This window comes from Hipposideros armiger, unplaced genomic scaffold (assembly GCF_001890085.2).
Source record: "Hipposideros armiger isolate ML-2016 unplaced genomic scaffold, ASM189008v1 scaffold_27, whole genome shotgun sequence".
In the NCBI taxonomy this organism is placed as follows: domain Eukaryota; kingdom Metazoa; phylum Chordata; class Mammalia; order Chiroptera; family Hipposideridae; genus Hipposideros; species Hipposideros armiger.
In genome coordinates this window covers 5,163,512-5,175,273 of record NW_017731377.1, presented here as the reverse complement: position 1 = coordinate 5,175,273, position 11,762 = coordinate 5,163,512, and the positions used below count along the sequence as shown (strand labels likewise).

Genomic DNA, 11,762 nt, shown 5'->3' with positions numbered 1-11,762 from the left:
CCCCCGCCTGGCCCGCTGGGCCTGCCTCAGCAGCGCTGCGGCCGCCGGCTCCCCATGGGGCTCGGCGAGCTGGTCCCGGCACTGTGCGCCCTTGGCCGCCGCCGCCGCCGCCTCCCTCCTTGCTCCACGGCCCGCGCGCCGGCTCCTGCTTCCCGGGCTGCTGCGGGGAGGCCAAATCCTCTGGTGCTCATGCAAAAGTGCCCGGGCTTCCGCGAGGCTGCTTCGCGGAGTCGCCGGGCTCCACGCCCCGGCCGCGCTCCTTGCGCCGAAGCTAACTTGGAGTCCCGGGACGAGTCCGAGCCGCAGTTGGAGGAGCCGGCCCGGCTCTGCAGGGAAGCGGCGGGGTCCACTGCTCACTGTGAAGCTACCTCTGTGCGACCCTCCCCTTCCCGCCCCTTCCCCTCCCCCCACCAGCCCGATCTGGGTTCTTGGGCGCTTATTGTTTTAATGAAAATTTTGGTGGTGGTTGTGTTGGTCCTTGAATGTGATTTTAGCTGCGAGTAACGTGTCCTCGCTCCTCTCGGGCTCCCTCGGAGGGTTTTCAGAGAGGTCTCAGTGCATCCATTTTCTCAGATCCTCTCCTTCTTTCCGGGTAAGGATCTGGGGCCCTGCGGTCGCCTTGGAGAGCGAAGGAGGCGGCTCGGGCTCTCGGAGGGGTCTGCGCTGTGGTCGAGGGAGCTCCCGGGTGGTGGCGGCGGCAGTTCTCCTGGGCTGGACGCCGTGAGGTGGAACAAGCGGATTTTCCCAGCAAGATCTCCATGTACAGCTACATCTTTAGGGCCGCTCGGGTTAATATATGTCGTCAGAGGCTCCTCACGCCAATCCCGGGGCGGCGGGGGCGGCGCCTCGCTCTCTCCGCAATAAAACTTTTTGATGTTCTCGTTGCTAATTGCCGAGGTCCTCTTCCAGGATTGGCTGCCCCTTCATAACCATAAGATAATTAAAACGAGGGGGGGGGCAGAGTTAAAAAAAACTTTTTTATCAGCCAGAGGTTAATGCAAGTGTTTAACAGATGCTTCATTATTAAAATATTTTCTCCCAAGTCTCAAATATTGAAGAATCTCAAACCAGGTAGAGTATCACTCCGCTTTCTTTTCTGGTTAAAAAAAAAATAAAAGGTACGCAGATACTGCTTTTCGGAGTGTTTGGTAGGTAACCGAGGCAAGTAAATCAGCAGGCGGCCGGGCGCAGCTCTGTGCAGGGCCGAGGGCCGATGAGGTGAGCGGCGAGGGCCCCACAAAGGGGGGCGGCTGGGCCGAGGCGGGCGCGGGGCGCGGTGGGGAAGGCTGCTGCTTGGACCTGGGCACAGGCTGGAAACTCCCGGCTCGGGGTGCCTTCACTTACCCACCACGTTACCCTGGCCGGCCCGGGCCGTTTGGGGTGGCTCAAGTCATTGTGGTTGCTTTTGGAGATCACCGTTGAGACCCCCGGAGGAATGGTCAGGGCGATTGTAAGTCCTCTTATTTCCATATTCTTCAAGGGACACCAGGTCCAACGAAGAAGACCTTGGGCGATTTCAAAGCGCAGGCACCTCGATTCCTCGAATTTGTGGTGTGGCCGGTATCAGTGTTCCCCTGGTTTAACTAGCCTGTTTGGTAAGTAACTGAATATTTTTTACAGCGTGTTCAGAGCTTATTTTCCAGTTTTTATGAACAAACATATAAATATATCTCTGCATTCCTGCCTCTCCCATAAAAGCGGGCATCTGTGGAAAGCAGGTTTAGTTATCGGAGGGGAACCATTAAACACCAGTTTAAGAGGCAGGCCAGGAGGACGGCTCGTGGATGTTTAGACTGCTGGCCTAGGTGATCTTGAACACATTATAACGGAAAATGGATCTCCACTTGTAAGTCACCGGGCCGCAGGGCACCCGGGCTGCGCGGTGCCTGCGTGGCGTGAGAGGCTTGAGAAAGATGCAAGAGCCTTGTTGGGGTGGGGGAAGGTGGAAATAGACAGTGGCAGGAGCTGAAATTGTGAGCCCCCAGGCTTGGCCTGGAGCGGGGAGGGGAAGCTGATGTGTAGATGAGGGTGGTAGATGGGGATTTCACCCGAATGAGTTCGCTGTGGAAAAGGGTGTCAACAGGAGCCTGAGGGCCATAAATTAGAGGGACCCGAGGGCACAGTGTGTGGAAGCCGGTGCGGCCCGGCAGGGGCGGCCTGGGACTCCTGCTAGGCCTGACTAGGGTCGTCCAGTGGAGACCAACGACTCCACCTTGGGCATGGGCCTTTGGAGGCAGGCAGAGTCGCCCCAGGCCCCAAAGGGAGCCCCAAGGACCAAAGGGAGCCCCCAGTCAGTCCTCTCCTTGCCTGCTGGGTGCTTTTCTTGGGGGTACGTAATAATTGGAGGATGGAAGGCAAGGTCAGGGTGAATGGAGGACAGGGTTGGCTAGCGCCCAATTCAGGTGCTGCCAGGGATTCCAGGCCCTTCCGGCCAGGCCGCTACCCCCGGAGCCCTGGGCAACAGCACTGAGAAATATTTTTTTAGGTTTTTACTGCTAGGCAGTAGGAGAGACGAAGGAACTCAGAGAGGGAGTAGAATCGCAGGCTGGGAGTCCATGCAGGGCCTATTCCATTCCTTCCGCAAGAAGTCAATTTCCCGGATGCCCCTAGCAGAACGTCTTGAGGCAGAAAACAGGGGGTGAGGAATAGCTGAAACCAGGTCCATTGGTAAGTACCAGGGGCTTGCATCTGGGCTCGGAACAATATAGGGACCTAGAGAGTGGAACCCCGGACTTGGGTGGGTCTGCAGTTTTGCACACAAGGAGAGTCTTTTTAAAGACCTTGTTCTTCTAGGGAAGAATATAGGTAGTGTGGTCAGGGTTCTGTTTACATTTTTACGGAGAGGCCAATCCTGAATGTATAAATACTGGTAGTTCAATCCTCTGACATTTGATACATTAAAAAAAAAAGAATCTGTTTATAAAAACACATCTAGGCCTTGGGAGCAGGTAGACAAAAGTAAGATGGTTGTACCCAGGCTGGGAACAGATAAAAAATTCAGGGCGAGTAGTTGGTAGGCTGCTTTCAGACCTAGAGGAAGTTTTGGGAATTCAAAGGAAGAAGAGGTCAGGCAGAGGGCTGAGTTGGGGATCAGGATGCTGTGTCCACTAGAGGTAAGTGGCTTCAGTGGTCAAGGCTTCCGAATTTGCCACTTTCAGCTTTTCTCATGCTCTTTTAATTGAAACAAGCAAACAAAAAAAAATGAGCGAGTCCCTTCATCATGGTCCCAGATAGCATGACAAGTGATAAAAGAGATGGACAACATGGGACTGAAAAAAGTCGTAAAAGATGCCAATCTGAGCATCAGTCCTCGTGAACAATGTCATTATCAGTTAATTAATGTTGTCCAAGGGTCTAGGGCTTCATTTATCTCAGAAAGCCAAACCCAGAGGCTACGGTCTTAGGCCGCTTGGAGGTAGGGGACAAATGGGTTGTGAACTCTAGTGTCTTCAACTGTGGTTACTGATTCAGAGGCCAGACTGGCTGAGTTCCACTCTAAATTCTCAACCAAATGTCCCCTTAGTGTTCTCCTTGGCACATTTTGTTTCAAGCCTCGTGGGATGCTGGGTTAGCCTGCTGCTTTGGAGAGCTGTGAGGCAAAGATGCCGTCTCAGGTTTGCCCCCAATGTAGGTAGCCTTCTTTGGAGGGGGTAGTGATGGTAATGCTGGTAGTGGCAGTGTTGGAGGAGGAAAGAGTGGGGAAATAAAGGGAAGGAGGGTGGAGTTCCAGATTTAGGTGTCAGCCCACGGACCCCACCCCAGGGCACTACTCCCCAAAGAGCACATATTGTGAGGATGCACAGGTTCCCAGCAGCTGAGATAACACCTGGTGCCTCCTGGGGTGGGTGCCCACAGGAGGAATTGTGGTGAGGGCCTACTTCCTGCCTCTCCTTTTTGGAGTCCAGGGGCTGCAACCCTGATCGGGAGACCGCTTCACAGTGGGGAAGACCCGGTTGTGGGGAATGTTTGTGATTTTGTGTCCAGGGTCTTTGTTGTAGCTGATGGAGCACCCCCTGGGCTGCTCCTTATATCTGCCTCCAGCTATACAGACAGAACCGGGTTCAAACATTTATTTTGTGCCCCTGTTTCTGTTTCTTTCCCTTCCCTCTCTTCCCCTGGAAAAGATTCAAAGAGCACGGGGAGAGGCTGAGCACTCCTTTGCAAACATTTTGGTCTTGTGAGACACTGCTTTGCAAATCAATCTGGTTTAAACTAAATGTTTTTTAAAAAGAAAACTCCAGTTTGTTTTTAGGGAAAATACAGATCTTTTTGAGGTATGTATTATTTCAAAGGCAGGGAAGTTTGTATCTTGTATTTTGCTCATGAGAGCGCAGAATAAACTGGACCTCAAATGAATCAAGCCAAAGGGCCCTAAGTACACATTTTATATTTACAGGAATTATGGCTCAATTCCCTCGGCCATTTTTCAAATCTCGTTTTACCTTATTTTCCCAACCAACACAGTAGAAGCAACTGAGCATTCCCTTAAATATCTGTAATACTCTTATATACAGTGAACCCCAGGTGTGCTAAGAACCCCAGAAAGAACATGAAACCCGGAAGATGTCACAAAAAGCCTTGTGTTCTTGAAGATGTAACCCCAGCCCCACCTACTCCAAGGACAGTGCTTCCTGTGACACCATTCCTGTCTGGGATAGGGTGGGATTGAGTCATTTTACATGCTAACCACTTAATCCCAGAACTGTTAAGACATCTAGAACAAGGTATATTGCCCGAGTAGCGGCAAGGGCCTCTCTAACTGGGGTTTTGTAGTCCCTCACTTTCTTGTTTTCCTTTTGGGAAATAGTAGTTGTTAACCATGGCAAGTGACAGTGGCTCCAGACATGTGTTGTTGCTCACAGTTTACATCTACAAAGCAGAATCAAGTTCAATTGGACTTTTATGTTGTTTCAAAATAAAGGGTTAGAAAAGCTGCCTTTAGCTCGTATGAGGCTTCATTTCTTTTGAGCATTTTCTTTTCCGGATTCTGGGATGGGGCAAGGTGTTTGGTGAGTGAGGCCTCTTCACCCCGCTTCCCCATCCAGAGCAGATCTGTGGAGATGGGGGCGAGGGAGGGGCTGGCTCAGCTGCAACGATGACTATGAAAAGGCTGATTGCTTATGACCTCTTCAGTCCAGTTATGATTAAGACACATTTAAGTCAGTGGAGAAAATTGGGACTTTCTTGGTGCCTGTCACCTACCCCCCCCATTTTACTTTTCTCTCTCTTTCTCTCTCCCCTTCTCTTCCCCTCACTCACTCCCCTTCTCCTTCTCTCCTTCCCTCCCTTCTAATTTACCCTCCAGCAATCTTTGGATTTACAAGGTTTTTGATGTCACTGAACCTGAAACTGGTGAAGATACTGGTTCAGCCTAACTTTTTTAAGAAAAAAATATGTTTTTAAAAATTGAGATACAATTGACATATAACATTGTTTAAGTTGTATAACGTGGAAGAAAAATCTAAACATCCAGGATTACAGGCGGTGGATGGGAAATTCCATTTTCTCCAAATAATCAATGACTAGAGCTCCATATTACCTGGCAGATATACTACTGGTCTCAAGGATATTCATCGATGAGGGAGAACTAGACACTTTGCTAGGTCTTCAAGTCTGTCTGTAAAGCTAAAATACTTATTCAGACTAAAGGGAACAAAAGATAATGCACGTGAAAGAGCATCATCGCAAGAGGCAGCATGAGGTAGACATGGGAGGTGTTATTAATGTCATTATATGGGTCCTAAGAGGTACGGTAGAGGTGATCTTTGCTACTTTGTAGTAAAATACAGAGTTCAGAGCAAGAGTGGCATAAGAAAATACATCCCATAGGATTTATGCTAACTACTCATCCACGTCCTTGTTTCAAGCAAATTACATAAACACTAGCAATATTTCCTTCCAAGCCCAGAGGAAATTATTCCACATTCAAATGAGGACATAATTGTAATTTTGCATACATGCTATGTTAGACTTCAGTGAGTCTGCAATAATACTGTCTGGGGTTCAGAATAAAATACGAAAGCAAATTGCAAGTTAAAACGTAGAGCTCTGGACACACCATTTATGCGATGGAGGGTTTGTTTGTGACTTGAGGCCCCAGCCATTGCCTGTTCCAACTTCAGTGTTGCTCACATTCCTGGAAGTTCTGTTCTGAAACCCCTTTAGCAAATTCACAGAGATGGATTTCTGTAGCCCTGGCAGTTTCTTCCAAACCTTTTCTACTTTCTCCCAGGGCCTTTGCTTCTAGACAAGGGACGTGAGCCAGGATGGTTAGGTTTCAGGTTAACAAAAAGAAACACTTTTATTGTCAATATTAATGGCAAACCTCGATTTTTACAAGGCTTGGGTTTAGCAGCATGAGCAGATCAAAAGCAGCTTGGCTTGATTTCTCAATATTCTCTGGAGCTTAGACAATTAACTGCAATTTTGCTTCTAACGAAACAACACACAAAAAAGTGAGTTACAGAAATGTTAAAGTTAGTCTTTCTGCAGAGATTTTTTTTTTACCTGTATACAGCATGTCAGAATCTGATAAATTTGCCCACTGAACCCGAGTTGAGTTTTGAAGGAAACCTCCTTAAGAAAATGTGTGAGCAGAGTGTCTTCATTTGCAATGTCACAAGCCTGTTTCAGTGTGTGCATTCCACACTTGCCTTTCTGGCCGGGTAAGGATCCGGCAGACTGAGGTCTCCCTGGTAATTTGGGTACACCAAGTCTCCAGTTAATGATAGATAATCAGCCTTTGGGTCATTCGGTCATTCTCTTATTACAAACCCCTCCTGCTCTCTCTGATCTCCTTTCAAACTAAATTTCACACAAACAAATAAAGCAAGACAGGGACAAGTTCTTAAAAAGAGAGAGAGAGAGAGAGCGAGAGAGAGAAAGGGGGGCATATTAGAAACTCCTGATACAGAACTCTAAACAAGGAAAGGCAAGCTAAAAGAGGATACGAAAGAACATCTTATCAAAATGAACATGTTGTGTACAAAACATGAAAAGAAAAGGCTCTGGTTTCTGTTAAAGTGACAGAAAATAAAAATAAAAATAATTGCAGGCAGAAAAGTTATAATATAAACAGAGAAGGCAGGATGCTTGCTGGAAATGCGCAGCACCAGGAGGTTAATTTGTTGTTACAGATTATATATCTGCCCCATGATTGGAGAGGCGCAACTTTGTTCCATTTTCCAGAAGAGAATGGTTTTCTTTTTAATACTTGCGTGAGTGCCCACTTAAGTTAACACAGGCCAAAACCTCGAGGAACAAAAAAAAATGGAATTGCATTCTGCTAGCAAAGCATCCAACTTCAAATGGAGGAATTGGTTGCATACAAGAAAAGCAGAATTCCATTCAGAACACATTTGAAGGCTTCACTAAATCGGTGTGACTGATGGTTTTTTGTTTGTTTGTTTGTTTTGCTGACAGAAAGCGCAGATCATTCTTGGGGAAAGTACAGCTGAAACCAGGCCTCCTCTGCCTCCCCTGCTCCCCTAGGGGTCTACCTTCTTCCAGTCTACAACTGCCTTTGACTCCAGAAAGACAAACTTCAGATTGGCTAAGGTATATCTCTGACCAGATCTCTCTGGGAAGGTGCTGCAATGTGTGGCTCTAATAGGAGTGCCGGTGAGAGCGCCCCCAGTGCCATTTTCCTGCCCCTGCCCTTGACAGTCCCTTTAGCCCAGGTCCAGGGCTTTCGTCAGGGTCAAAGTCTAGTCACTGGTGTTGTCTGAAAGCCCTAGGTTTTCAGTCTTAAGAGACACTGGAACTTTGGCTCAGGGCTTGATCAACTCACAGTTCTTTAAGTGAGAGGGGCAGGCAGAAGGTGGCAGCAGGTGGTGAAACACCCCACAGTGCCCTCAGCTGTTGGTCTGGCATCCCTTGACTTGTCAGCATAGCTGACAAACAACCCATTTCTCTCCCATGTTAAAAAAATCCATACTTCTGTGTTTCTTCTAGGCCCAGCTGAAATGCCACCTCCTCCAGAAAGCCTTTCCAGGTATTGCTTCCCTTCTCTCTCCTCCCTCAAGCCCATGGGGGAACCAGGGAAGGCTTCCTCCCATCCATCGCGTTGGCATTGGGTTTGCGTCAGCCAGTGTGGGGTCCGTGAGTTGGAGGCCCTGCCCGGCCTCGCCGGGTACCCCCCCAAGACATCCTGAGTTCTGGAGTCAGAGCCAGGCAGGGCAGGCTCTTGGTTCTCCTAGGACAGGCTCCTCGGTGTCGCTAAGCCGAACTCTCCCCATCTGAACAATGGGGTAATGACACCGACCTCAAAGGTGTTTAGGGAAGATGAAATGAAACATGCTGAGCTCAATAAACATGGATTTTCTCTCTTCTTTCTTTGGGTTTCTTGCCCTCCCTTCCAGCCGCCTGAAGACGCAGCCCGACAGCGATTGGCCCGGGCACGTCGTGGGCACCCCCGCATCCCCGCGGGACTCGCAAGGCCTCAGTCCTCGCAGGACTGTGCGGGAGCGGGAGCTGCGGAGCTGCGGCCACGGCCCGGGAATGTTGGGGCGCGAGGGGCGCGGCCGGGGCCGCCCCTCCGGATTTAGGCCGCGGGCCCTCCAGCCGCTGCGTGGGCTGCTGGGCTTCCCCCGCCCTCCCGGTTGAGTTCTCGTTTGGATCCCACCGCCCTCGCGGCTCCCGCCACCAGCGAGGCGTGTTCTCCGACGCTCGGGCCCAGGGCGGTCACCGCTCCAGGGCGGAGGGGCACCTATCTGCACCCCCGCTCGTCGCCCAGGGCTTTTCGCGGGAGGCGGGCAGGAAGGGGTTAACGGCGCCCCTCCTCCGCGCCGCGCGAAGGCCGCCGCTTCCCTCCCGAGGTCTCATTAGGGAAACCCTCACCGCTATTTCCAACATTTCCTCAATCAAGTGCCTTTAAATAGAGCTGCACAAACAAATTGGCGGCAAAAGCGTAGATCTTGTCACGACTGAGACCAATCCCAATATTTCAGCCTTGTTTGCTTTGCAATTACGGGTTGGCTTGTGGCTGCGGTGCCACCGGGGCAAATCTGCAGCCGCCCGCTTTCTCCTCGGCACCCTGGGCGGGTGGAGGAAGCGACCCGCGGAGCCACTACAGGGAGAAGGGGGTGGCGCGGCGGTGGGGGGACGCGAGGGGACGCGGGCGGCTGCACCTCACCCAAGCCGCGTGCAAAGGGCGCGCAGAACACTGTTGAAAGAGGCGGACTCTTCAGGTTCTCGACCGAGCCGCGGAGGCAGATACGATAACAATAAAATGTGCAATACACATGTGGCCATCATGTTGTGTCCTTACCCTGCTCCCTCTCTCCCCTCTTCCCTCTCGCGTCTCCTATCCCGAGACAGGCTTCTCCAGTGTTTGTTAGCGGTTCCTGGATTTCACCTTCTGTCTCTTGCTGTAAAAATGCTAGCGTGATTTGTTGTAGTTTTTTTCCATAGCCGCTTATTCTTGTTTGACTTTTTGTACAAAGTCACTTGAAATCTGCGGCAGGAAGAAGGACGCTCCAAGCCCTTTGGATGGGCTCCCGTAGGCGTGCGGCTGCCCCCAGCCCTCCTTGAACGCTTGCGGGACGGCTCTCCGTGTAAACCCGCGGCGGCGTGCGTTCGGGCCCCGCGCAGGCCAGCCGAGTTTGTTTCAGCAGCACAGTAGTTAACTCAAATCAGGTCCTAAGCCTTACATTTCACAGACAATTAAATCTTGGCGGCTGTTTAACAACAACAAAAAAAATTGTAATATTTACCCTGCTCTATACTGAGGAGCACTTTTCAAGTCAACAAATACTACATTTCAAAAAAGAAAATATGATAATAAATCTCTTTTTATGGGTCCTCTCTGCTAAGTGGAAACAACATGATTTAAATCCTCAACACCCCCACCCGCCTTTCAGGCACAGCTGAAGTTATACAGATACAGTCTTTTAACACACATTCCCCATGTCTGGGGGGAGGCACCCACGTTTGTGACATTCAATTTAGTCTCCAAGATTTCACACCCCACCCTGACCCAAAGAGCCGAATGTAACAAGGATTATGAAATAATTAGGTCTGGGATATGAAGCCTATTTTCACATGGATTCAAGAAAGATGAGCATGACCCCAGTAATTAATTTATAATTTCATATTCCTTTCTAAATGACTACCCATCTTCCTCATATCAACTTCTGAAGGAGGAGGGAAGTTGAGGTGGAGAAATGGTTTTTATAAAACTCTGGGGTACATATTAAAATATACTTTTTATTATTTAAAAAATGCATAAGGTATGGACCTACATTTGTTTGCTGGTGGTGATAAAATAAATTTATAGCTGCTTTTGCCAATTAGAAATCTCTTATGCTTCAGTGATTTTTTTTGTTGTTGTTGTTCCTAATCCCACCTGGACTGTATCTTCATTCTTCTGGATCACCTTCCTATTGCCATATTTTGGTTCTCAAATTTATTTAAAGCAAACCTCAGAAATGATGATTTCTTAAATTTGTGCAATGACAAATCCACAGAATAATATTTGAAGTCTATAAGTCATGCATACCCATGTATATCTCCCATGGAGTTTTCTAGCTGATTGCTTTAGTATTTCAAGAAATAGGAAGCAGTAGCTAGAAAGGGTACCGTTTCATAAAAATTCTCTCTTCACCAAAAAAAAAATTTGATCTGGCATATTATTCAATGCACAAATTATAATATTAGTTTCATGTGCGTTAATCTGTTTAGTATTAAAACTGCTAGAGTGTCTTAACCACTAACATATTTTACTACACTGCTTTCAAATGGGTGATCTCAGATAATTACGAAGATTTTGATGGTAATCCCACATTAAGTGAACAACTATGAAAATAACCTTAAAGCATTATTATTCTTACATAAATGCCAACAAACACAATTATAGAGGGAACGTGATTACTTTTTATCTGACATCCTGTAAGGATATGGCAACATTCATTTTTTAAAAAATCAGAGCAGTTTTCAATTACTTTTTAACAGAATTTTTTTTCCAAACAGCATTTGCAATGCCTATAAACCACAGCAACTCGGTACTGGCAGATACATATTTTTCCTACATTGTTATTCATTAACATCTTTGTAAACTCACTAAAACAGAAAAATATACAAAAACATCAAAATAGAACAATTATTAGAGTCTACACATTTATTAAGGTAAGCCAATGTTATAAAAATTAAAAACATGTGGCTGGCATATAAATGTTTCTTTAAGAATTCTTTTTTGGATGCACAGTTATTATTTTTAAAGCCAACTCAGATTTTCAAGTACTGATTTTCCACTCGAAACAGGCATTGCATTGTTTTAAACAGTAGCTCCTGGAACAGTACCACCCTTAGTATTTTAGACTTCCAAATAACAATTGGAATTGGGTAAATGCTTTCAGCTGGGAGCACTTTCCTAATACCTTTGTAGGTAATAGGATTCCCTATTTGTGCTGGGTGACAAATGGACAGTGCATTGGACAGGCTGCCCACTCTTGCAGAATCTCCCAGACATTGGAGTTTTTCTACGAGATTGCTTGTGGTCCATCTAAAAAATTCTGTGAAAATGGAAAATCAGAGAAAATAAGTGAGTGCTTTTTCTAACTACAGTTATGAAATGATGGCTTAAAGAGGGATGTGATATGTAAAATTAGAGACATGCAGAAACATAAAATCTGAAAAAGGAAGTTTCCTTAGGCAGGGTCTGGCTCTTTCTCTATAAACAGGAGGGTGATGAGTTGGATCCACATCACCAAATAGATTGATTTTTGTTTTCTCCAATTCAGTGATTTTTCAAATAGATTTTTTTC

At 47.6% G+C, this 11,762-nt stretch overlaps 1 long non-coding RNA gene across 2 annotated transcripts; it reads left to right on the top strand.

Annotated features, from left to right (window-relative positions):
• Window positions 1–6: 6 nt before the first annotated feature.
• Window positions 7–9,241, top strand: LOC109379498 (uncharacterized). 2 transcript variants are annotated; one of them, XR_002123216.1, is made up of 5 exons: window positions 7–1,071; window positions 1,481–1,595; window positions 7,423–7,557; window positions 7,954–7,993; window positions 8,361–9,241. It is a non-coding gene; the product is annotated as an uncharacterized LOC109379498 (long non-coding RNA). The 2 variants fall into 2 exon arrangements; XR_002123215.1 differs by having other exon boundaries at window positions 7–1,218.
• Window positions 9,242–11,762: the final 2,521 nt, after the last annotated feature.